The following is a 23,984-nucleotide window of genomic DNA, read 5'->3' as shown; positions in this document are numbered from 1 at the left end:
AGTTCAATTCAGTCGCTCAGTCATGTCCAACTCTTTGCAACCCCATGAACCGCAGCACGCCAGGCCTCCCTGTCCATCACCAACTCCCGGAGTCCACCCAAACCCATGTCCATTGAGTTGGTGACACCATCCAACCAGCTCATCCTCTGTTGTCCCCTTCTTCTCCTGCCCTCAATCTTTCCCAGCATCAAGGTCTTTTCAAATGAGTCAGCTCTTCGCATCAGGCGGCCAGTGTGTTTCCCATTAATTTGCCCAAACACAGGTTTATAAGAATGGGGATTCCTAAGTGTAAGAATTCTGTCAAACAAGACTGGCTAGGTACAATTTTTAAATGCCCTCTTCAGCTCAGTATAAAAAAAAAAAAACTGCTCAGTCACTTTCTCTTAATCATTTTTTAAGACTCTATTCAGACTTAGCTGAAATGCATAATATTCTGAATACAGAGGAGGGTAATATAATTAGCTGGAAAAGTTGGAATTTTTTCAAAGCCTATGCAATCACTGTAATTCCAGCTATGCCATTGAATTCTTTGTTCCTGTTAGAAATCATAATTATTCCAGGCTAATCACAAATTCCAAGACTAAAGGCAAATTTTCCTTCCATATTTTGTGTAGCGATTCCACATTTAAAATTTTATTACCAACTTACAACTATCAATGGAATATTAACACACCATCAGTGTTTTGCGAGGTAATTATAGTATGAATCAATCCAGCTCAGGGGTAGCAAGTGATTTAGCCTGAATTCTTTCTGCATAAACTTTAGAAGTTTTATAATTTTCCAAATTCCCCCCGTGTCTGCATCCTTTTAGGTTATCAAAGCAAAGGTATCAGATTGCTACATCAACTTCATTGACTTATTTCTTTCCCATATCTTCCCCAAATGTCCTGTACATTTGTGAAAAAACTTTTATTCTGGACACACTGGAATAGATGTTAATGCATGTTACAAGTTAAAATAATCATGCTTTCATTTACTTCTTACCATAATTATTCATTGCATTAAGAAACAGAATTTCAAAGCTGAAATCAAGGTTGTTGATGCAAGTGAAGTCGCTCAGTCGTGTCTGACTCTTTGTGACCCCCTGGACACCAGGCTCCTCCGTCCACGGGATTTTCCAGGCAAGAGTACTGGAGTGGGTTGCCATTTCCTTCTCCAGGGAATCTTCCCAACCAAGGGATCGAACCCAGATCTCCCGCATTGCAGGGAGACACTTTACCGTCTGAGCCACCAGGGAAGTCCTGTTGATGCAAAGCACTAACTAATTCAATAATATAAAAGAGTGAAAAAATATTTGATGCTTACTTAATAGGGTTTATGAAAAAAAAAAGTTGAGGATGAAAGTCACTCCAAATTACCAATTCAAACGCTTACAAGGGCAACTTAAGGGCAATGTTTTGAAATGGTGATTTTGGGCATTCTCATGAATTATATTTCAGCACATGAAATTGGCCAAAGTTGATGTCCTTGAATGAAAAATAATTATATATCAATATGAAAACTTTTTACTTTCCCCTTAGTAAAAAAGGCAGAGGAACCAGAGATCAAATTGCCAACACTCACTGGATCAGAGAGAAAGCAAAGGAATTCCAGAAAAAACATCTACCTCTGCTTAATCACTACACTAAAGCATTTGACTGTGTAGATCATAACAAATTGTGGAAAGCTCGTAAAGAAATGGGAATACCACACCATCTTACCTGTCTCCTGAGAAACCTGTATGCGGGTCAAGAAGCAACAGTTAGAATCCTGTATGGAACGACTGATTGGTTCAGGATTGAGAAAGGAGTACAACAGGGCTGTGTGTTGTTACCTTGTTTGTTTAACTTAAACACTGAGCCCGTCATGAGAAATGCCAGGCTGGATGAGTTACATGCTAGAATCAAGATAGGCAGGAGAAACAGCAACAACCTCAGATGTGAGGAAGATACCAATCTAATGACAGAAAGTGAAAAAGAATTAAATAACCTCGTGATGAGGGTGAAGGAGGAGAGTGAAAAAGCTGGCTTAAAACCAAATATTTAAAAAAACTAAGATCATGACCGGAGAAGGCAATGGCACCCCACTCCAGTACTCTTGCCTGGAAAATCCCATGAACAGAAGAGCCTGGTAGGCTGTAGTCCATGGGGTTGCTAAGAGTCGGACACGACTGAGCAACTTCACTTTCACTTCTTACTTTCATGCACTGGAGAAGGAAATGACAACCCACTCCAGTGTTCTTGCCTGGAGAATCCCAGGGACGGGGGAACCTGGTGAGCTGCCATCTATGGGGTCACACAGAGTCGGACACGACTGAAGGGACTTAGCAGCAAGATCATGACATCTAGTCTCATCACTTCATGGCAAATAGAAGGGGAAGAGGTAGAAGCAGTGACAGATTTCCTCTTCTTGGGCTCTAAAATCACTGCAGATGATGACTGCAGCCCTGAAATCAGCAGACAATTGCTTCTTGGCAGGAAAGCGATGACAAACCTAGACAGTGTGTTGAAAAGCAGAGACATTACTCTTCCAACAAAGATCCATATAGTTAAAGCTATGGTCTTCCCAGTGGTCACGTACAGTTGTAACAGCTGAACTATAAAGAATGCAGAGAGCCAAAGAATTGATGCCTTCACACTGTGGGGCTAGGGAGGACTCCGGAGAGTCCCTTGGACAGCAAGGAGATCAGACCAGTCAATCTTAAAGGAAATCAACCCTGAATACTCAGTGGAAGGACTGATGCAAACAGCTGACTCACTGGAAAAGTCCCTGTTGCTGGGAAAGATTGAGGGCAGAGAAAGAGGGAATCAGAGGATGATCTGGCTGGATCACATCACCAACGCAATGAACATGAACTTAGGCAAACTCCGGGAGATGGTGAGGGACAGGGAGTTCTGCAGTGCTGTAATCTGGGGTTGCAAAGAGTTGGACATGACTGGGCCACTGAACAACAGAATGAAATCTGTAAAACTGCAAGTTTACACAGAAGCCACTAAGAATGGATAGTTACACATTTTCTCCCTACCATCTCTGTTCCAACAAACACACATAACATTAAAATAACAAACTTCACATTATTAGAGCTCTTTACAGTTTACAAGGAACTTTCAAATGCATTTTTTTTCCCCTTAATTTCTCAGTCTTACTGTCTGGTAACAGATAATAGCATCCCTTTCTATATATGAGAGCACCTGGCAATCTAATATATGTGTGCCCTTTCTCCAAGGAAACTTGGATACATAATTCATATTAATGAATTAAGTTATTTCATTTTAATTAAATCACATGCTTTCATGTCATGGATATTTGTTCCAAAAAAATGTTTATCATTTTTCCATTGTTGTTTGATTGCTTTACATCTGTTGACCTGCTCCTAGTAACTTATATACAGTTTATATGGCAGAAATTGCTAATGAAAATGAACTGTTATTTCAGCGGGAAGTAGGTGGTGTAGAATAAAGGTGAAAGGCAAATTTAAGCAGGTGACAGTGAGTCAAAATATGGAGAACATAGTGAACACCCCCAATTTTAAAAGCACAAATTTTATTTATGGTCTTAAAGCAAATCCCAGATATGAAATGTTCTGATATTTAGAGGGGCTGGTCTTTAAGGAAAATGCTACAATGGCTTTCCTGTGACTGCTCAAAAGAATGCTTCAAATCAAATTCAAATATCCTAATCTTACCACCCTCATTTTATAATTGCATCTGATCTGAACATCCATGACAGTGTAACTGACCCATACACTGAGATTCCAGATAGCACTCTATAATGAGGATTCACCCAAGGATTTCCCAAACTAAATCAGAAGTATCCAAGGAGAGATGAGTTGATTAAATGCTATAGTCAACTACTAAAGGTTTCCATGAAATGAGAGAAGAAACCTCACTTAATTTCAAGACAAATCAGGAAGTCTTTAGTGATAAATAATGACCTAGTATGACCTGTAATACTGCCAAGTTATCACATGTTGTGCTGGACACTCCAAAGGGCCTATCAATTTTATGTCAAAGCTCTGGTGTAGATTTAGTGAATAAATACAAATTATAATGTCAAAGAGCTCAACCTTTATTTTGAGAACAATGGTAACAAAGCTAAGTTCTTACCAGTTTGTAGATTCAAAACAATGAGTGAAAATGAGCACTCTGAAGATTAAGAATCATTTCTGGCTTCACAAATATTTTTATGACGGCATGCATAAATATTAAATGTAGAATCACTGTAAAGTAGGGCATTAGACACATGGGATATAAGAATATAAGGATAATCACATGAAATATTTACAATTGAGAGTAAAGCCAAAATAAAAGTTAGAGCTTATTATCTGTCATGATCTATTAATTTCTTAACAAGTGTGACTAGTTTTTAAAAGATATGAATATACTTTAAAATACAGACCAACCACTAACCTGAATCAACTTTGTTTGAAAAACTAATCACAAGATTAGAAAATGTGAAATAAGGATGTGAAGAAGATTGTACTGGAATAAATTTTAGTCACATGGACAGAAGAGTAGAATCATTTTCACATTAGATTGGCATTTGCTACAAGACCATTAGAATTTAATTGGAGTAAAAGAATCACTCAACTAGTAATAAGAAAAAGAAGAAAGGTTTTTTCAACTCCTACTTAAATCTTGTTTATAATTAAAAAGAATTACAATGTTAAGTGTCTGACTTGAGATTTTATTTTGGAAATTCCATTGACTTCAATAGACCAAAACTTAAGCCCATTTTTTATTTCATTACAGTTTATAAATAAAATATTTTGATGACTAATTTTCATATGTAATATTGTTTCTAAAGTATTTCCAACTAGCTATTTCTTCAATTCCAAAATGTTCTTGTTAAATAAATTATAAAAAAAATTACCTAAATTAGTAAAGTATTGGCTATTTGTAGTTTTCAAGTGTAGGTGCAGAGCTCTCCTGATTTCTGTGAATTCTGTGTTATTAATTCTGCACAAAATATCTCCATTATCCAGCTCTGTGATCACACAGGTAGCTGAGCATGTTATTGTCCAAACAAATGTGTTATGAGTCCTCAGATGATGGACTGCATTGAGGCCAGATGTCAGAGGTGCTGAAATTGATAATTCATCAGTAATTTTCTATCTGTCGCAATAACTCTGACCCACTGAACTAAATAAATATGTTTAATCACTGACTGGTCAACTTATCAAATGGTGCCCTGGGCTGAGGGGAAAGACTTGTCAGATGTAGAACAGATAAAGCAAGAACCACAGCCAAAGGCAAGAAAAAAACTGCATCCTTAATCTCTATCCTTTTCCATCTCACTTTGAGAAAATGGACTTACAAGGAAATCATATTAGGAAAACAACTTTTAGGCTAAGAAATAATAGAAAAATATTTCCTTAAAATTCTACTGCATTTCTTCTTTCTACATAAACTAAACTGTTTATAGGTTTCATTTGATTGCACTTATATAAGGACATCTCAAGTTCAATGACAGGGAACATACTGAATGCCAATAATGGGAAAGAGTCAGGGAAGAGCTACATCACAGAGTTACCATACCATGTTGCAACAGTAATCGCAAATAAAGGCACCCAGTCCCTAAGATAAAACTCTTGTCTGTTCAAGTAAGCCTACGGATTGAAAATTGCTGAATATGAACAGTTACATGACAAGCCCATTCCATACAAACATTAATCATAGTTAATGAGATAAAAGCCTTAGTAACGTGTGACACTGGGTAAGTGATGGATCAGCCATCCTTTCATGGAACGTGCCAACAGCTACATGATTTTAAAGGCCAACCGCCACCACTGTCCAGAAATGGAGCAGACTGAGATTAGATGCACTGTGCCGACCACAAACACTAGTGATGTCTCCATCAGGAGCTGCGGAGCTGCACAGAGAGCATCCTCGGTATTAGGTTCTCTGTCTTACGTTGCCACTTCTGTGTGCTGGCAGCCATGACAGAAAACTCTTGAACTTGTTTATTCACACTTGTTTAATCCTGATTCTACACACTGATTCAGCCTGTGGGGTTAAGAAGATGGATGAGAGAAGCCAGGGCCACGGAGGGGTCAGGGTCATGATGTCGCTAGATCTCATTAACCGCATCACTCAAGCCACCAGTCACTCCAAAGGTCACACTTCATTCGAGGACTAGGGTATAGGTAAACTAGTCGGATGAAATAAACAAATTTTTCTTAGAACTGACATCACATATGAAAAGAAAATCACTCTAAATTTGTTTTCTAGTCCCAAATCTATATCTTTAAGGAAGCAGATTTTAAGAAATGAAGAACAAACTACCTCTAAACCCTCAAGCAAAAATACACACATATTTTTAAAGCATCTATAGAAGGCCAGTTAGTCCATGAATTAACAATTATTTTGTTGATGTTTACCAAGTACAATTTGGCCTATTATAAATAGTAGTTAGTTTTAAAAGTGAAAAACGGACTAATATTCACAAAGTTATCACCACAGTTAGAAAAATTTCTTGTGGCAGAAAAATTAATGATGTACCTTATTTTACAGATGATACAAAATATCTGGCAGGCAGACTATGATATGAAAACTTTTCCAAAAGAACACAATGTTAAAATTTGTAAGCACTTGCTAAACAGGTTTGCAATTTAGATTATTCCTATTTCCTTAACACATGTGCAGGAAGACTGTTATAAAATTTCTAAATGTTCTTTTAAATAAAGACAAATTTTGTTAGAGATTATATAATTATAAATTATACATATTTTTAATACATGTATAGTATTTTTATCTTTTATTGAAGTATTAAAACTAATCAATTTCATGGATTGTCTATTATTAAAGTGACAGTGTTAAATTAAAAAAAACATAATGGGAATTATGATGTTTATTTCTGGTGGTATTTTTTTTTTTACTCTACTCTAGTGTCCAACATTTCTAAAATAAGAATGTATTTATAGCCAGAAAAAAGATAGAAAAATTAAAGACAAAATAATGAAAAATAAAGAAAAAGACACACAGTATAAAGGTTTCTATAGTAATTTATATAGGATGGCTCCAAAAAGAAGAGCAATGTATATATGCCCACTTAAATGTAATTATGAAATATATGCCCGCTTAAATATAATTATGAAATTAATTTCATATAATTATGAAAATTTCAGTAAATGGCAAAACATGTATTTTACTGAATATTTTTTACACTAAGTGTAAGTCAAATATATCTCAAAAATTAGTTTATTTGCTTCATATATTTCTTTTAGAGAAACAAAATAAGATCCAATTTATACACTAGAAGCTTATGTTTGTTTACATTAAACATCAAGATACCAGAAACACTGATCTAGAATGTACATAAATTTTCAAAATAATTTTATCTTAGACTTGGATGCTTATTTGAAAAGAGAAAAATGACTTAATTACTTGGTGACTGCATAAATGTGGATCCATGATCAGTTAAATCCTCAAAAGATGTAGATGATTAAGGAAAATCTTCATTTTATCAGCAATATTATCAATTATTTGTTGCCAGCCAGAATTTGTATGAATTAAGGGTGAAAAAAATATAAAAAAATTATATTATCTGGGATAAGAAGAAAGGTTTTTTTCACAGACTAGGGTAAAGGGCCAGTTAAAAACACTGCTGCTAAATTCACTTGATATTCAAGACTGGCTTTTCTCAGTTTCTGGAGGTCAAACATAAATGATACATTGAAAGTATCTTTTTTAAATGAACTTAATCCAGTAACTGCATGCAAACCCTCCACAGAAGTTCAGATAGACTTTCACTTTTCTGGAGGACAAATGATTTAGTCTAATCTCTTTACTATAAATTCAAGAAAAGAGACCCAGAGAAGTTAAAAGGTTTGCCAAAATCATAGAAATACTTAACAGAAAAAGCGGTTAGAGCTTGGTCCTTTCTGGGAAAAGAAATTTCCCAAATTATCTTTTCCCTACACTGCTATCTGCTGAAACTCACTCCAGCATTTGTCATTTCGAGCCTGGCTCTCATCAGGTGGGGGCTTTGATTAAGTCAGTTCACCTCACAAAGCCTCAGTTCTACATCTGAACCACAAGGAGGGTGACGGATCTCTAACTTTCCTCCAACCTCCAGCTTCTACACACACTTATTATGATGACCTGACTCACCCAAAGGTCACTCTTTTTTTTCCCCCCTGATTTAATCCTACATCCATTTCTTATGAGAAAGCTTCCATTAATGCCCCTGTAATTAACATCAAACCCAAATGGAATGAATGGGAGATTTTCTTATGCACAGGATAAGGACCCTTAAATAAGAATGAATAATGATAATATTTCCCAGAAGACAACTATGGCAGCCCTCAAGTATGATTAACTAGACCACTCCTTGTCTTTCTCCACAGAAATAGAACAGTTCATTTGCATGTCATCTGATATAAAGAGAGATCCTAGCATATAATGGGTTATTACCACTGGGTACTTCATTAGTAAAGCTTTTCCTTATGATGTGACAGAAAAGAGAAAGACAAAGTAAATTGAGATTCTTACATCTCTATTAATGACACACACATGTGAAGATTAGATTCTATCAGCTTATCCATCAATCCTAAAGAACCAAACAAGTAGTTAGGAAGGATTTTGTAAGTTGACCTCTTTCTAGGTAGTCCCATTTAAAAATAGGATTTTGAGAGAAGCTGCTTTTAAAAGAAAATCCTATATAAATATTAAACACAGCATATCCCTCCTTCTTTTAAAAATATTCAAAGCAGATCCAGGAAGAAAACAAAAATAAATTAGCCTTTCTATCAAGTCACTCTTGAATCTGGACATGAGGGTCCTAGGGAATTATATGTTATAAACGAGTGGTTGGATACAAAACGCAATTAATTTAATAGCTTATAATCTCAAAGGATTTCAAGATAAGATGTGTAAGACATATGCATAAGTGAGATTTTTCCAAGGACTTTTCATGAAATGTGATAATACTAAATTTAAGGAATCATTCCTACTTTATGGAATTCTTTGTGAATAAAAAAGTGATGAGTCTAAATAAGTCACTCATGCTTAAGTTTTGTTATTTTGTTTCATTATTATGAAGACTGATTTCCTTTCAGGGAAATATAAGGCAAAGCTACAACAACATATATAGCTGTATGTAATTTTTAGGTTCTCTTCTGACCACATCATCATATTGGTCTTGATTTGCCTATACTTCCTTAAAATTCCAAGAAAGAACACATACTCCATAATTACTGTCTGGCATGCTGAAGCAAAATCTGCAACATCCACGTGCTATATGCTGTGCTTCCTCGCTCAGTCGTATCCAACTCTTTGCAACCCCATGGACTGTAGCCTACTGGGTTCCTCTGTCATGGAGATTCTCCAGGCAAGAATATTTGAGTGGATTGCCATGCTCTCCTCCAGGGAATCTTCCCAGTCCAGAGATTGAACCCAGGTCTCTTGCATTACAGGCAGATTCTTTAACGGGTCCTTTTCTTTCCTCAGTGTTACACGGAACAAATATATTCTCTCTTTACTATGACAGTTCTTGATGTGCTTGGCGAGAACTACCAGCACTACCCATTGCTCCTCAAAAATGATCCCAATTCCTTCCACTTATTCTACCTGCAACAGTATTAAATCCTCAATCTTTCTCTTCTAATAATATTCCAGTTAACAGTGAATTTAAACTGGGACTCAGAACTATTAATGATATTCCCCCCATATTTTTAACACCAAAAATATCAAGCCAGATCACATTTCTCAATCTGAACTATTAATGACATTTAGAGTAAGAGATTTTTTGGCAGTTTTATCATAGACCCTGTTCAGTAGGTCAAGTATTAGGAACTCTTTATTCTTAGAAACAGTCACTTCTCTCTTACTTTAATGGAATTCTCCCCTTCTCTCCCCTTCATTTAAAAAACCCTATAATTAAATGCAAAATCCATGATGGAGCAAAAATCAAAAATAGAAAAAGAAATTCTCAGGGCTGCACATAGAACATACCACAAGTTGAATGCATTCATTCTAAACAGTGAATCTGTGAATCTGAATAAGTGAATTTTAAGGAAATTTGAACATATAACAAAAATATGAATTCATCAACGTTTAAGCAAAACACTTCATATTTCAAAGTCATAAAATAAATTATTGCTTTTTAATAAGACATTTTATATACTTATATATACTTAAGGATTTAGCTTATTGGTTTTAACCTTTTATTTTGAACTAATTATAGATTCACAGGAAGTTTTAAAGATAGTACAGAGATGTCCCCTGTACCCTAGAGCCAGTTTCTGCTCAGTGGCTACATCATAGATAATGATAGTACTATACCAAAACCAGGAATCTAACACTGGTACAATGAATGCGTTTCTGTGTCATTTTATCACATGTGTACATTTGTGTAACCATCATCACAACCAAGATACACAACTATTTCATCCCTACAAAGACTACCCTCTTGCTCTCCCTTCATAAACACACCCACTCCTCTCTCCCCACCATCTCTAAAACTAGGCAATCAGTATTCTCTTTCCATCACTATAAATTTGTCATTATGAGGAGGTTGTATAGATGGAACCATATAATATGTGACCTTTTGAAACGGCTTTTTTCACACAGCATAATGCCCTTGAGAGCTCTCTAAGCCATTGCGCATATCGATAATTCACTCCTTTTTATTATTGAGTAGTATTCCGTGGTATAAGGTGGTTTGTTTAACCATTCACCTATTAAGGGACATTTTAATTGTTGTTTATGTTTATTGCTGTCATAAATAAAACTGCTCTTAAAGTTATATACTCATTTTTGAGCAGATGGAAGTTATTATTTTTTCTTAGAAAAGTACCCAGGAGTGCAAATGTATGGTAAGTGTTTTCAGAAATTATCAAACTATTTTTCAGAGTGACTGTACAATGATTTAAATGATAGGTACTGATAGCTCATCATAATCTATTTTAATGTGCATTCCCCTAAGGCTAAGTGTTTTTTAAAATCTCTTCAAGTGCTTACTTGCCAGCCATACATCCTTTTTGGTGAAATATCTCTTTATATCTTATCACTTTTTCTAACTGGATTATTTGTCTCATTTAATGTTGAGCTTTGAGAACTCTTCATACATTTTAGGTATGAGTCTTTAGATATATGTTTTTTGCAAATACGTCCTCCTAGTATTTAACTTGTCTTTGTATCCTCTTAACGAGATCTGTCAGAGAATAAAAGTTTCTCATTTTAATAGTGCCAAATTTATTTATCTTTCTGGTTTGTTCTTTGGTATCATGTCTAAGAAATCTTTACCAACCCAAGACATCAAAGATTTTTGTCCTATTTTCTAAAAGTTTTATAAATTTAAGATTTACATTAAAATACTTGGTTTGTTTTTAATTCATTTTTGTATCATGTTTGAACTGTAAGTTGACCTTCTTTTCTTGCCTTTGAATATAAAATTGCTCCAAGTTATCACTTATTGAGAAAACAACTCTTCTTCCCTTAGTCAATTTTTAAGTTAAATATAAATAGTTATCTGAAAGCCAAATTGACCAATGTTAACATTATGTTCTGAACTTCATTTTACAATATACATAACCATGAGATAATGCATGTTAATATGTTAATAACTTCCAAAGAACTACAGAAAGTATTATAAGGGTATCATTGCTATTATCATACTCCTTTCTCTATAAAACTTAGTCAAGTTATCTTTAGGTATTAAATGATAGATGATTCTTCTTATAAATTGGATTCTTAAGCTCTAAGATGCTTTGGCCTGCAAACATGTCAATAAGAGCTGAAAGTGATGGATTTTCCTGATACTGATATTTGACAACTAGGAACTGTACAGAGAAAATCAAATTACTTGAATAAACTAATGAGCTCTCAAATGTCAATACATAACTAAATAAAAAAAAAAAAAGAAAGCAAATTTTATTCTTCCTGGTGTTTGTTTCCTTTAGTATCCCATGAATCACAGAATTATAGCACCAAAATGAAGCTTTAGACTTCATCCAGCATTCTCATTGTATATATACAACTGGATACCCAGTTTCTGGGTAGAATACCTAAAACAAATGCTAATGATTTCTTCTGCGTGTCAAATGATTTTGTTTATTTAAATGAATCAATGAGACCATTTAGCATGGTAGTTCGGAGAAGGCAATGGCACCCCACTCCAGTACTCTTGCCTACAAAACCCCATGGACAAAGGAGCCTGGAAGGCTGAAGTCCATGGAGTAGCTGAGGGTCAGATACGACTGAGCGACTTCACTTTCACTTTTCACTTTCATGCACTGGAGAAGGAAATGGCAACCCACTCCAGGGTTCTTGCCTGGAGAATGGCAGGGACAGGGGAGCCTGGTGGGCTGCCGTCTATGGGGTCGCACAGAGTTGGACACAACTGAAGCGACTTAGCAGCAGCAGCAGCATGGTAGTTAAGAAAGCAAACTCTAGGCAAAGGCTGTCTGGGTTCAAATCCTGCTCTTCTTACTATGTAAAAATTAAGTTAAAGTGTTGGGTTCAGATATAATAGAGATAAAATAATAAGTTGTTCAGAGAATTATACTAAAAATAAACCATGAATATAAAACACTTAAAATTCTTGGCATTTAGTAAACATCAGTGATTTTTTTTTTTACTAACTTTCTACCTAGAAAATTCATTTCACCTGGTCCATGATTCTCAGCAAATCAACCTTTCTTTCCTCTCAATTTTCACATGTTTAGGCATTCCTCACTCTAAGACTTACATTTTATACCATTGTTGAGCACTCTGGGATGGCGTGAATCATGCCCTGTTCTGGGTTTTGTGCTTAAAATAAAAACCACAGCTATCACAAAATATACCATCTCAATCATTTTTTAAAATTATTATTTTTTTTTACTTTACAATATTGTATTGGTTTTGCCATACATCGACATGCATCCACCACGGGTGTACACGTGTTCCCCATCCTGAACCCCCCACCCACCTCCCTCCCTATACCATCCCTCTGTGTCATCCCAGTGCACCAACCCCAAGCTTCCTGTATCCTGCATCGAACCTGGAGGGAGGAGGGGGGGATGATTTGGGAGAATAGCATTAAAACATCTCAATCATTTTTAAGTGTACAGGACTTCCCCTTGTGGCTCAGATGGTAAAGCATCTGCCTACAATGCGGGAGACCCAGGTTCGATCCCTGGGTCAGGAAGATCCTCTGGAGAAGGAAATGGCAACCCATTCCAGTACTCTTGCCTGGAAAATCCGATGGATGGAGGAGCCTGGTAGGCTACAGTCCATGGGGTTGCAAAGAGTTGGACACGACTGAGCGACTTCACTTCACTTGGTCAGTAGTGTTAAGTATATTAACATTGTTGTGCAACAGATCTCTAGGACTTTTTCATCATATACACCTGAAACTCTATACCTATTAAACAACTCTAGTTTTAAATATCAGAATCCTCAGCAACTAGTTGAGTATGTAGAAGCTTGAAAGTACCATATAAAAATGTAGCAAATTAGATTTGCATCATCACTAGATCACAAACTCTTTGCTTAAACGTCTGACAAATTTTCCTTTGAAATGCCATTTCCTATCTTTCTGGCATTAACTTAACTCATCAAATTAATTCAGCCTTTCTCTTCCCATACCTTAATTTGAAGTAGATATCCTACCTTCACAGTTTTCCACGTTCTAATTCACCTTTACTGCCTTTAATATACCTTGCATATCTTACAAATAACATTCCCATATCAAAAAAAAAAAAAAAAAAAAGTTGAAGTCCCTCAGGTTTTCTAGTAAGGGACATGTAAGTTACTTAGTTTGGTTTTACTTGGTTGCTCACTCCCGTCTGACTCTCTGCAGCCCAATGGACTATAGCCCGCCAGGTTCCACTACTGTGGAATTTTCCAGGCAAGAATACTAGAGTGGGTTGCCATGACATACTCCAGGGGATCATCCCAACCCAGTGATTGAACTTGCATCTCTTGTGTCTCCTGGATTGACAGGTGTATTCTTTACCACTGCACCACCTGGGAAGCCCCCTGTCCCATCACTTCATGGCAAATAGAAAGGGAAAAGTGGAAGAAGTGACAGATTTTACTTCTTGGGCTCCAAAATCACTGCAGATGCTGACTGCAGACATGAAATTAAAAGATGCTTGCTCCTTGAAAGGAAAGGTATGACAAACCTAGACAACATATTAAAAAGCAGAGACATTGCTTTACTGACAAAGGTCTGTCTAGTCAAAGCTGTGGTTTTTACTGTAGTCATGTATGGATGTGAGAGTTGGACTATAAAGACAACTGAGAGCTGAAGAATTGATGCTTTAGAATTGCAATGCTGGAAAAAACTCTTGACTGTCCCTTGGACAGTAAAGAGATCAAACCAGTCAACCCTAAAGGAAATCAACCCTGAATATTTATTGGAAGAACTGATGCTAAAGTTGAAGTTCCAATACTCTGGCCACATCATGTGAAGAGCTGACTCATTAGAAAAGACCCTGATGCTTGGAAAGGTTGAAGGCAAGAGGAGAAGGGAGCATCAGAGAATGAGATGGTCAGATAGTATCAATAACGGAATGGACATGAATTTAAGCAAACTGGGAGATAGTGAAGGACAGAAGAGCCTGATGTGCTGCAGTCCATGGGGTTGCAAAGAGTTGGACATGACTTAGCAACTAAACAACAACAACAAGAATTCTAGGCCCTACTTGTGATGCTACTCAATGGGCCAGTGACTTGGGCCAAATAGACTTTTCTTCCTGCCTATAACCTGAGATGGCACGGTTGCTAGCAGCCTTTGGGAGGATCAACTTTTTAACAGGCTTAGTCTATCCAGTAAGTAACCATGGGTTATTCTGGGTGGTAGAATTTCTGCAAATGCAAAAAAGCAAAATAAACATAAACAAGTCTAGATTCTCAACATCTGTCTGTCATATAATCAAAGCACCCACCTCTCTTATAATGCTTGCTTGACTTTTCTGCAAGAGTCAAAGACACTATTGATGTCTAAGCAGTCCCAGAAAGTTAGTGCTAGGGAACTTCAGAGAGTTCATAGAAATCCTAAACAGGGGCCCAATATTATTTTCCTAGATTACTTCTTATAAAATACATACCCTATTTACAAAAATGTATGAGTGCCCCCTAATTAAGAAAGAAGTGGTTGAAAATATTATTTTTGTATTTGAAAATCTCCTAAGAGGGAAACCAGTTTTAATGATTTAGAGTAGAAAAAAATATGTTGATATTACAACTGAACCTCTCATCCTTTAGCAGTTAAGTCACAGGCTGTGACCAACTTCTCCAGAAAAAGAAATTTCCAGAGTTGAAAAAATTTCACCTGCTGATTTTATTTCTGTACTTCTCTTGTGAGCTTAACATATAGACTGAATTATGCATGGAAAAAGTGCAACTTTCTTTATATAATTATAGAAACCTTGTGGGAGCTGCTTCAGAATTGAATGATGTGTGTATTATAATTATCAGAAACAAATTCAATCTAAAGAATAAAATTGGAAACCTATCATTCTGATGAAACACTTATCTTGAGCAGAAAATCATATAAGTTGCTGTAAAATAACTATGTTTCCTAACTACCATATCAACCTATATACCTTTTCAGTAGAATCGACTTTTATTTACAAACCAGTTGAAATCGAATAAATTGAAGGTTTATAGGTGGGAAACCCTCCAAACCTTAAATAGGCAACTCTTGTGCATGCATACGTGCTAATAAGTCACTTCAGTCACGTCCGACTCTTGAGACCCTATGAATTTGGGATTCTCCAGGCAAGAATACTGGAGTAGGTTAGACATTTCTTACATTTACCTAAAAAAAAATTCTGAAATTGAAAACAAAAGCTGGATCAACAGATCTTTGTCTTAATATACCTTAGTATCACTATAAATATTTTTGACTGTCATTCCATAGATAGGATTTACATGTTTACAGAGCTCAGGATTAAATTGGTTTTGGAAGTAATCTTTTGAAGAGGACATCAAAATTTCTCTTTTCTTTGTGTGCTTTCTTGGAATCAGAATTAATTCAAGCTAATTTGAGTGAATGGCAACTTGAGACTTGTAAAGGGAGAAGGGTTGAATACAATTAATTCAATCAACAGAAACCTGATATCAAAATAGAGCATTACAACTCTCTGAGTAGTTCATAAGCTCAAACACATACTCCAGGCATAGAAATTTCACACCTTCATTTGTAAAGATTAAATAAGAGACCTTTGTATCAAATGAATTGATGGAGAATTACAAAATTAAAAGCCACAAGACAAAACAGCCCAAATAACACAGATGTGTGCATGGCACACACATGTATCTTCTAACATTATTCTCTAATACCAAAAAAATGCCGTAATATTTGCAGTTGTCTTTTGTTTCTAGTTAAAGACATTTTAGATTGGTTTCTCTGTGTCTATACATCCTTGCTTTATAATACTGTCAACTGAGTTTACAAATTTCTTTTAAAACTTTACACTATTGTATTGGTTTTGCTCTTGGACCAACACTGTGAATACAAGGCAGTATGAGATCTGTAGAGCACAAACAATATTTTGATTCTTATCATTATTTTTTCTTAATATGGTCTCTTACTAGTAATTATGCTTGCTATAAGATAAATGGCCTCTATTAATTTGCTAGGGTTGCCATCACAAATACCATAGTGCCTGTGACTTAAAAGCAGAAATTTATTTTCTCAGAGTTCTGGAAGCTAAAACCTAAGACAAAGGTGTTGGCGGTTTGAGTTTCTTCTTCCTTGAGGACGGTGACCACCTTCCGATTGTGTTCTCACACGGTCTTCCCTCTGTGCACAGGCATCTTTGGTGTCTATGTGTCTAAACATCCTCTTCTTATAAGACCACCAGTTAGAACAGATTAGGACCCACCCTAACTGCTACATTTTAATTTCTCTCTTTAAAGACCCAATCTCCCAACACAGTCATAATCTGACGTACTAGAAATTAGTGCAAATTAGAGCTTCAATATGTGAATTAGGGGGCCACTATTTACTTCATAACATGGACCAAGTATGTTAAGGTATGAGTAGTTTTCGGTGGTTGTCTGTATACCCTCCCCACAAAATCTCTTCATTCTCTGTTGAAATATATAGAAATAGGGGCTTCCCTGGTGACTCTGCCTGTGAAGAATCTGCCAGCAATGCAGGAGACCCAGGTTAGATCCCTAGATCAGAAAGATTCCCATGCAGGAGGAAATGGCAATCAACTCCAATATTCTTGCCCAGAGAATTTATGGACAGAGGAGCCTAGTGGGCTACAGTCCATGGGGTTACAAAAAGTCAGACACTACTGAGCAACGAACTCATATAAATAAAGTGATCATGAAAAAGCCAGTGGCTCCTCTATTTTTCTTGGTCAAGATCTATGAAAATCAGTTTCACTTGACTAGTTGCTTCCTTTACATTTAAATAGAAAGGTTTGCTTGTTTTAGTAAAGTTGTGTCATGAGAGCAGTACATTGGTTTCCTACTCCTGGAATTAATCAACTTTTATTGCAATTACCATCAATTTATTATTCTAAAACTTCCTAATAAATTAAAAAAACACAGACTTTTAAGATTTTTCAAAGGAAAAATAACATGGGAACAGGAAAGGTTATGTCAGTTATTCTTAGGAAAGATAATGTCATCTCCTGAGAAGCCAGAATAGTCTCCTCTTTCATGACAAATAAAAAAGTGGGAGAAAGTGAAGTAAGATTCAAACAGCAAGATTATTCAACTTAACTGGGGCCAAAATCAACATGGTCTGGTAAAAAGTTTCACAAAGGGAAGTAATTTCAGAATATATTTCATCAAATCATACCTACGTGAATTAAATAACTAGGTCAAAGACCTAGTTCATGACCGACCAGCCAGTGACTTCACATAATTAACTAATTCATATTTTAATTAATTAAATTATATATTAAAATATGGACATGTACCACAAGGAAGTATAATATGCCGGCCAGTCAATAATATTTCATCAAATACTGACAATAGTTTATAGCTATGCTTTATACAAAGAGGGGTGCTAGGTACATTGTATTCAATAACACTACTAAATACTGTTTTATCTACACTTAAAAGTTACATATAAGTCTTCAAAAAGTTAAGTTACCATATGACTAACCAAATTCCACTCTTAGCTATACACCCAAGAGAATCCCCAAATGAAACCATAGGTCACACAAAAACTTGCAAGAATATTCATAGCAGCATTATTCATAATTGACAAAAAGTGGAAACCCAAATTCCCATCAATGTATGAGTGAATGGAAAAATGTGGTATATTCACACAATAGAATATTATTCAACAATATAAATAAATAAAGTACTGATATATCCTACAACAAAGTTGATCATTGAAAACATTATACTAAGGAAAAGCAGCTAATCAAAAAAGACCATATACTGTGTGATTTCATTTATATGACATGCACAAGGCAGGCAAACATATAGAGTCAGATAATGGATCAGGGTTTGCTTGGGGATACTGCAGAAGGGATGCAGGAGAATGAGAATTGGCTGCTAATGGGTACAGAATTTCCTTTAGAAGTGACAAAAATGTTCAAATTAGATTGTGGTATTGGTTGCCCAACCCAGTGAATACACTTAAAAAAAAATTAAATTGTATATTTTAAACGGGTAAATAATATGTGAACTGGCAGTAGAGCATGAGCTGGTTAGATAGAATCACTGACTCAATGGACATGAATTTGAGCAAACTTGGAGAGACAGTGAAGGACAAGGAAGCCTAGCATGCTGCAGTCCATGGGGTCACAAAGAGTCAAAATGAGTTCGTGACTGAACAACAACATATCTCAATAAAGTATTATTTTTTTTAAAAAAGTTCTCCATGGCTCAGCCTTTTCTCAATTTATCTCATGTGTTTTTGGAGCATAGAAGTATTTTGTCTGGATAACATTCATTTACAGCTAAAAGTAAAGAAAAGAAAAAGAAAAAAAATTACATATTTATTAGGAAATATCAATGAAACAATTCACCTTGTGTTCATTTTTAATGCCACCTGTGACCTCTGTTACTAAAGTCAGTCTACTTCTATAACCTTTCTTTCTTGTACAGATAAAACATCAATTTAGTTTTAGATTTAAAGTAAACAGGATCATTATGTTTGTAGAGTGTTCCATAGCTCTGCTCTCCTAGCAATCTGTGACTTATAAATAATGCAAGACCTTTTCCTTCTCTAAATGACTTTCTTGAGGCATGAGTCTTCATACATGGAAACAAAAAAATGGAAAGAAAAAAAGAAAAAAAATGAAAGAAGAGAAATAAATCACCCCACAGTCATGGAATTCCATCTATTTCCAGCTCCCCAATTGAATTATGAACCACATCTGTTCTCTTTTGTAGTTGCATCAAAAGCCAACTGTCAAACATTTAGCTATTTTTTTTTAATTTTATAAAAGTAAAGGTAAATCATAGCTAATCTGAAAAGTTGTGTTTTAGTTTTGCTTTATAAGGGGAAGAAAAAAAAAAAGATCGGTTTCTAAGTGACCCCTGACCTTTGAACCACAACCTTTTTGCCACTAAAGCGTTCAGCACCTCATTTAATCTCCCCTCTCTGCACTGGCTCAGTGCAAAGAAAAGGAAACGGAAAAAATAATCTGGGGACTTCATCAATTTTTCATGAATTTTCATTTAGGCCAGAACCCCGTCTTACCCTGGTCGATAGATCAAGCTGCTGTCATATATTTACCACCTGGGGCTACAGCTGCCATCTCTAGGGGCTGCCACTGACTCAGGCTGCATCAGAGTCAGCCTCAATCTGTGTGAGGACCCGCGAGCTCCTCCTGCTCCAAACACAGGGAGCATCGGAGTTCAAACTGAAACTCTATCTGAACCAGTTACGCCTCAGCTCTCTTGGTGGTCCCATCGGAAAACTGTGTATTCAGTTCTTCAGTGCCAAGTGCCTTACTTGTAGACCCTGCAATTCTGTTTTCTAAATATGTAAAAATCACTTTTTTTTTTCTTGGCTAAAAACCTTCTTTGAGTTCAAGTGATTTAAAAAGTACTTTCTGGTTTGTTTGTTGTTGTTGTTGTTATTTTTTCCCCAAAGCAATTAGATAAAAAAAACAAATACGAGCAAAGTGATTCAAATCTCCTCTGCAATGATAAGTTCTAAACAGTTTTTTCCAGCATTATACTGTTCCCTTTCATAAACTGAACTGTGTATTTAAGAAAAAAACAAGAGAGAATAAATATAGTAAGATAAAAAAAAAAAATAGGCTAACTTCCATACAATCAGTTAAGACAGATGGCTATCAATAAAACTGCACAGTTCATTAACAACAGGAAGCAAGACTGTTGAAATTTGAAATGAAAATCAAGATGAAGCAGAGTCAAAAATTCCAGATTTTTTCTCAATAATTATTTCACAATAAAATTTATAAGTTTGTTTGCTACTTATCCATATATTCTTAAGCACCTTGCTGCTGCTGCTGCTAAGTCGCTTCAGTCGTGTCCGACTCTGTGCGACCCCATAGACGGCAGCCCACCAGGCTCCCCCGTCCCTGGAATTCTCCAGGCAAGAACACTGGAGTGGGTTGCCATTTCCTTCTCCAATGCATCTTATATACACTTAAATCAATTCTCAACTGATTTTGACCCTCTCCCCAGCCCCCGCCCCATCAAGAGGACATTTGACAGAACCTGGAGAAAGATTTTGCTGTCATGACTTGGGCTGTTGTTGTTTAGTCGCCAGGTTGTGTCTTAACTCTTTTGCAATGACTGTAGCACGGTAGCCTGCCAGGCTCCTCTGTCCATGGGATTTCCCAGGAAAGAACACTAGGGTGGGTCACCAGTTCCTTTTCCAGGGGAACTTCCCAGGGATTGAATTCATGTCTCCTGCAGTGACAGGTGGACTCCTTACCACTGAGCACCAGGGAAGCCCACAACTTGGATTGCAGGGGTCCTACTGGCAACTCCTCAGTAAAGACCAGAGATGCTGCTATATATTCTATGATGCACAGCAGAGCTCCTACAACAGGGAATTACCCCATCACAAAGGGTAATAGTGCAGAACTTGGAATACCCTGCTGTGGTTCCTCATACCCAATTCAGATCTGAATTCTTGAAAGAACAGGCACTTGTCATGTGCCACTCCAACTTCACCACCTACTCACTCATTCTTGAGCTGCTGTACTTTCTTTCCATCCCTGGAGCCCACAGGTACTTTTAATTAGACTACCCTGTGGCATTTGTATTGCCAAATACTTCTCTTTCTTAAAATCATCTGCTTATTTTTCTTGTCACTCCATTTCTCATATTCTAGCACCTCAATACCTTCTCTGAGCCTCCTGCACTAGAATCCTTTCCTTTGCCTGCCATTAAATGTTAGGGTTCCAAACAATGAAAATGATCTCAGGTCTTATCAACCACTCCCTACAAAGAGCTTGCCTGGGTATTCACATCCACGTGTATCTACCCCCATGGCTACAACTTCCATCTGGGAAAGACCTGTCAATTCCAGGAGCTCTTTTCTTAATGGAACATGGCATATTTTTACCTTGCTATTATTTCATTGGTATGTCAAACAATGCAACGATACTGACTACACTTTCCTATTCCCGCTAGAGCTATTTCTCCTGTATCTGCCATCCCTTTCTATGGTAGGTATCATAATACACCTAGTCACTCCACCAAAAACATCTGGGAATTACCTTTATCTCCCAAACCAACCACAAACTGATACAGTTTGTAAGTATGATTCAAACTATTTCCTTCTTAGAATCCTCACTGTTTCATCCAATTTAAAATCTACCATATACTTTTCTCTGAATGATTTTATCGCTTCTAACTCTACTCTGATTTCAATCTTCATCACTTTAACCTAATCTTCAATTTTCTTTCTAACATTCGCCTTTTATGTAGCAAAAAGTCTAGATTTTAGGATTTACCGCATGACTCATGCTGGCCATCAACCTCATATCAAGCTACCTTCAGTTCTGCAAATACATAGTGTCTTCAGGCTTCCATTCTTTCCTTTAACAACTTATAAATAGATGTGCCATAATTGAGCAATTATGCCGTATCCTAAAATATGAAGGCCAGACATTTATATGACCCATGGTGGCTCCTATCAGTTTATAAAAATATACCTTGGTTATCAATAGTACTGACAAATCACAATGCTTTGACCTAGATTTCCATATTAACACATTTTATGAAACACACAAGGAAAGGAAGAATACTGATGAGCTAATGGGAAAAGGATGAGCACATATAAATGGAGATTATTTGATCTCGTGTTGGCTCAAATGGCATGAACTGTTGACAGGGCATTAGAAGGAAGAATTTTATTCACTAGCTGAATCCAATTTAGAATCCGTCCTGTTCTCCTCTCTAAGTCAGAAGCATTTTTTAGCATTCCTCAAAGCTTACTGATTTAAAAAATAAAGAAAAATGCTACTTCCACATTACATGAAAAAAAAATCATGGTTTCAAATTTTTCTTCTCAAACAGTTTGATTCATTATTAATGACACAACTAGGAAAGAGAGAAATCCTTTCAGTTAAATAAAAGTGCAAGGTGCATGTGTGTTAGAAGCAATTTTAAGAGAGTTAAGGCTCAGAAAATAAAATAAGTTTATAGCTGTCCAACAAAAAAGTGACTGGTTGATTTATATAAAATTTAATATTAAGAAGAAAGTTAAGGATTAAAAATAGAGTTATTTGCTTAAAATAAATAAGCTAACAGGATATATATTACAACACAGGGATTACAGCCCATATTTTATAACAACTATAAGTGAAATTTAACCTTTAAAAATTGTAAATCACTATATTGTACACCTGAAATGGCTATAATATTGCACATCAACTATACTTCAATTAAAAAAGTAAAAAGCATTATTTGCTATTGAGTAGATAAAATAAAACTTTTAATTAAAACTTCTTTATTTTTTAATATAAAATGAGCCAGATTTCATTTGATTGTTTTTCCAAATATGGCATAATCCTCTAAAACTGAAAATTAGAACAAACATGCCCTGATCCTGAATTCCCCATTAACTTATGGTCTGAGTCTTGGTCACCCAGCCATAAGGGGTTTCATTCTATTTATAAAAGGAAAAAAATAATGCCTGTTACATTTACTATAAAGGGATCCTGTGGAGGGAAAAGTCAATAGAATGGACATTGAAATATTTTGATATGTTTGAAATGTTCCAGAAATAAGATAATTCAAAACAAAAATAGGCAGTTTAGAATATTTGCTTTCTTGAGGTTCTGGGTATATATCTCACTAAACTGCATTTACACTAACTGCTTTTAAAAGAAAGTTATAAAAATGAAATTACTTAGCTTATTGTTGTTTTATTAGCTAAGTCATTTCTGACTCTTTTGCAATGGTCTATAACCCGCCAGGGGATTTCACAGGCAAGAATACTGGAGTGGGTTGCCATTACCTTCTCCTGAGGATCTCCCAGATCCAGGGATCTAACCTGATCTGGTACAAAATGGCATTGCTAGCACAAGTTCTAATGCTTATATCTCAAAGTACAAGTACTTCACAGAATAAATTAGGGTTTTAGAATTCGTGTAGTGTTTTCCTATTGGGCTTACACATTTCAAGCATGGAGCGGGTTCCAGATTTCCTAGTACAAACCATAAATTTAAATACTGGATGCTAAAGAGCAAAAACTTTCATTGAGCCAGCTAAGAAATTGTATGATTTTTTTTACTAAAAGATGCTTTCATATATAAAGATAATGATATATTGTTGAGTATTTCAATACATATATATACAAGTTTTATAATCATGTAATACCATATAGCTTGTGAGTATAGTATCAGTTAATTGTAGACATGAGCCCATGAAATATTATATCCAGGACTCCCATTTTAGCTATGTAAAGAAAAAAAATAGACTCATGCATTCTGAAATACTTCAGTTATCTATGAACACCTACTGGTACATGCAAGAAGTTGAAAAGCACAGAATTTTTTAAAACTCAATTACTGCCATCTTATTCACAAATAATTCTTGATAAAATATTTCTTCAAAATAGAGAATACCAAAATCATATGATGCTGTTTCAATTGTGACACCAAATCC

The 23,984-nt window shown here is 35.8% G+C and overlaps 1 protein-coding gene across 12 annotated transcripts in view; it reads right to left on the bottom strand.

Moving 5' to 3' along the window:
- The window catches only part of ROBO2 (roundabout guidance receptor 2), a 666,758-nt gene that overhangs the window by 571,261 nt on the left and 71,513 nt on the right, over nucleotides 1-23,984 (bottom strand). The window lies entirely within an intron of this gene.

This window comes from Bubalus kerabau, chromosome 2, assembly GCF_029407905.1.
Source record: "Bubalus kerabau isolate K-KA32 ecotype Philippines breed swamp buffalo chromosome 2, PCC_UOA_SB_1v2, whole genome shotgun sequence".
Lineage (NCBI taxonomy): Eukaryota > Metazoa > Chordata > Mammalia > Artiodactyla > Bovidae > Bubalus > Bubalus kerabau.
Note: the sequence above shows the minus strand (reverse complement) of the source record. Positions and strands in the feature narration are given on the sequence as shown.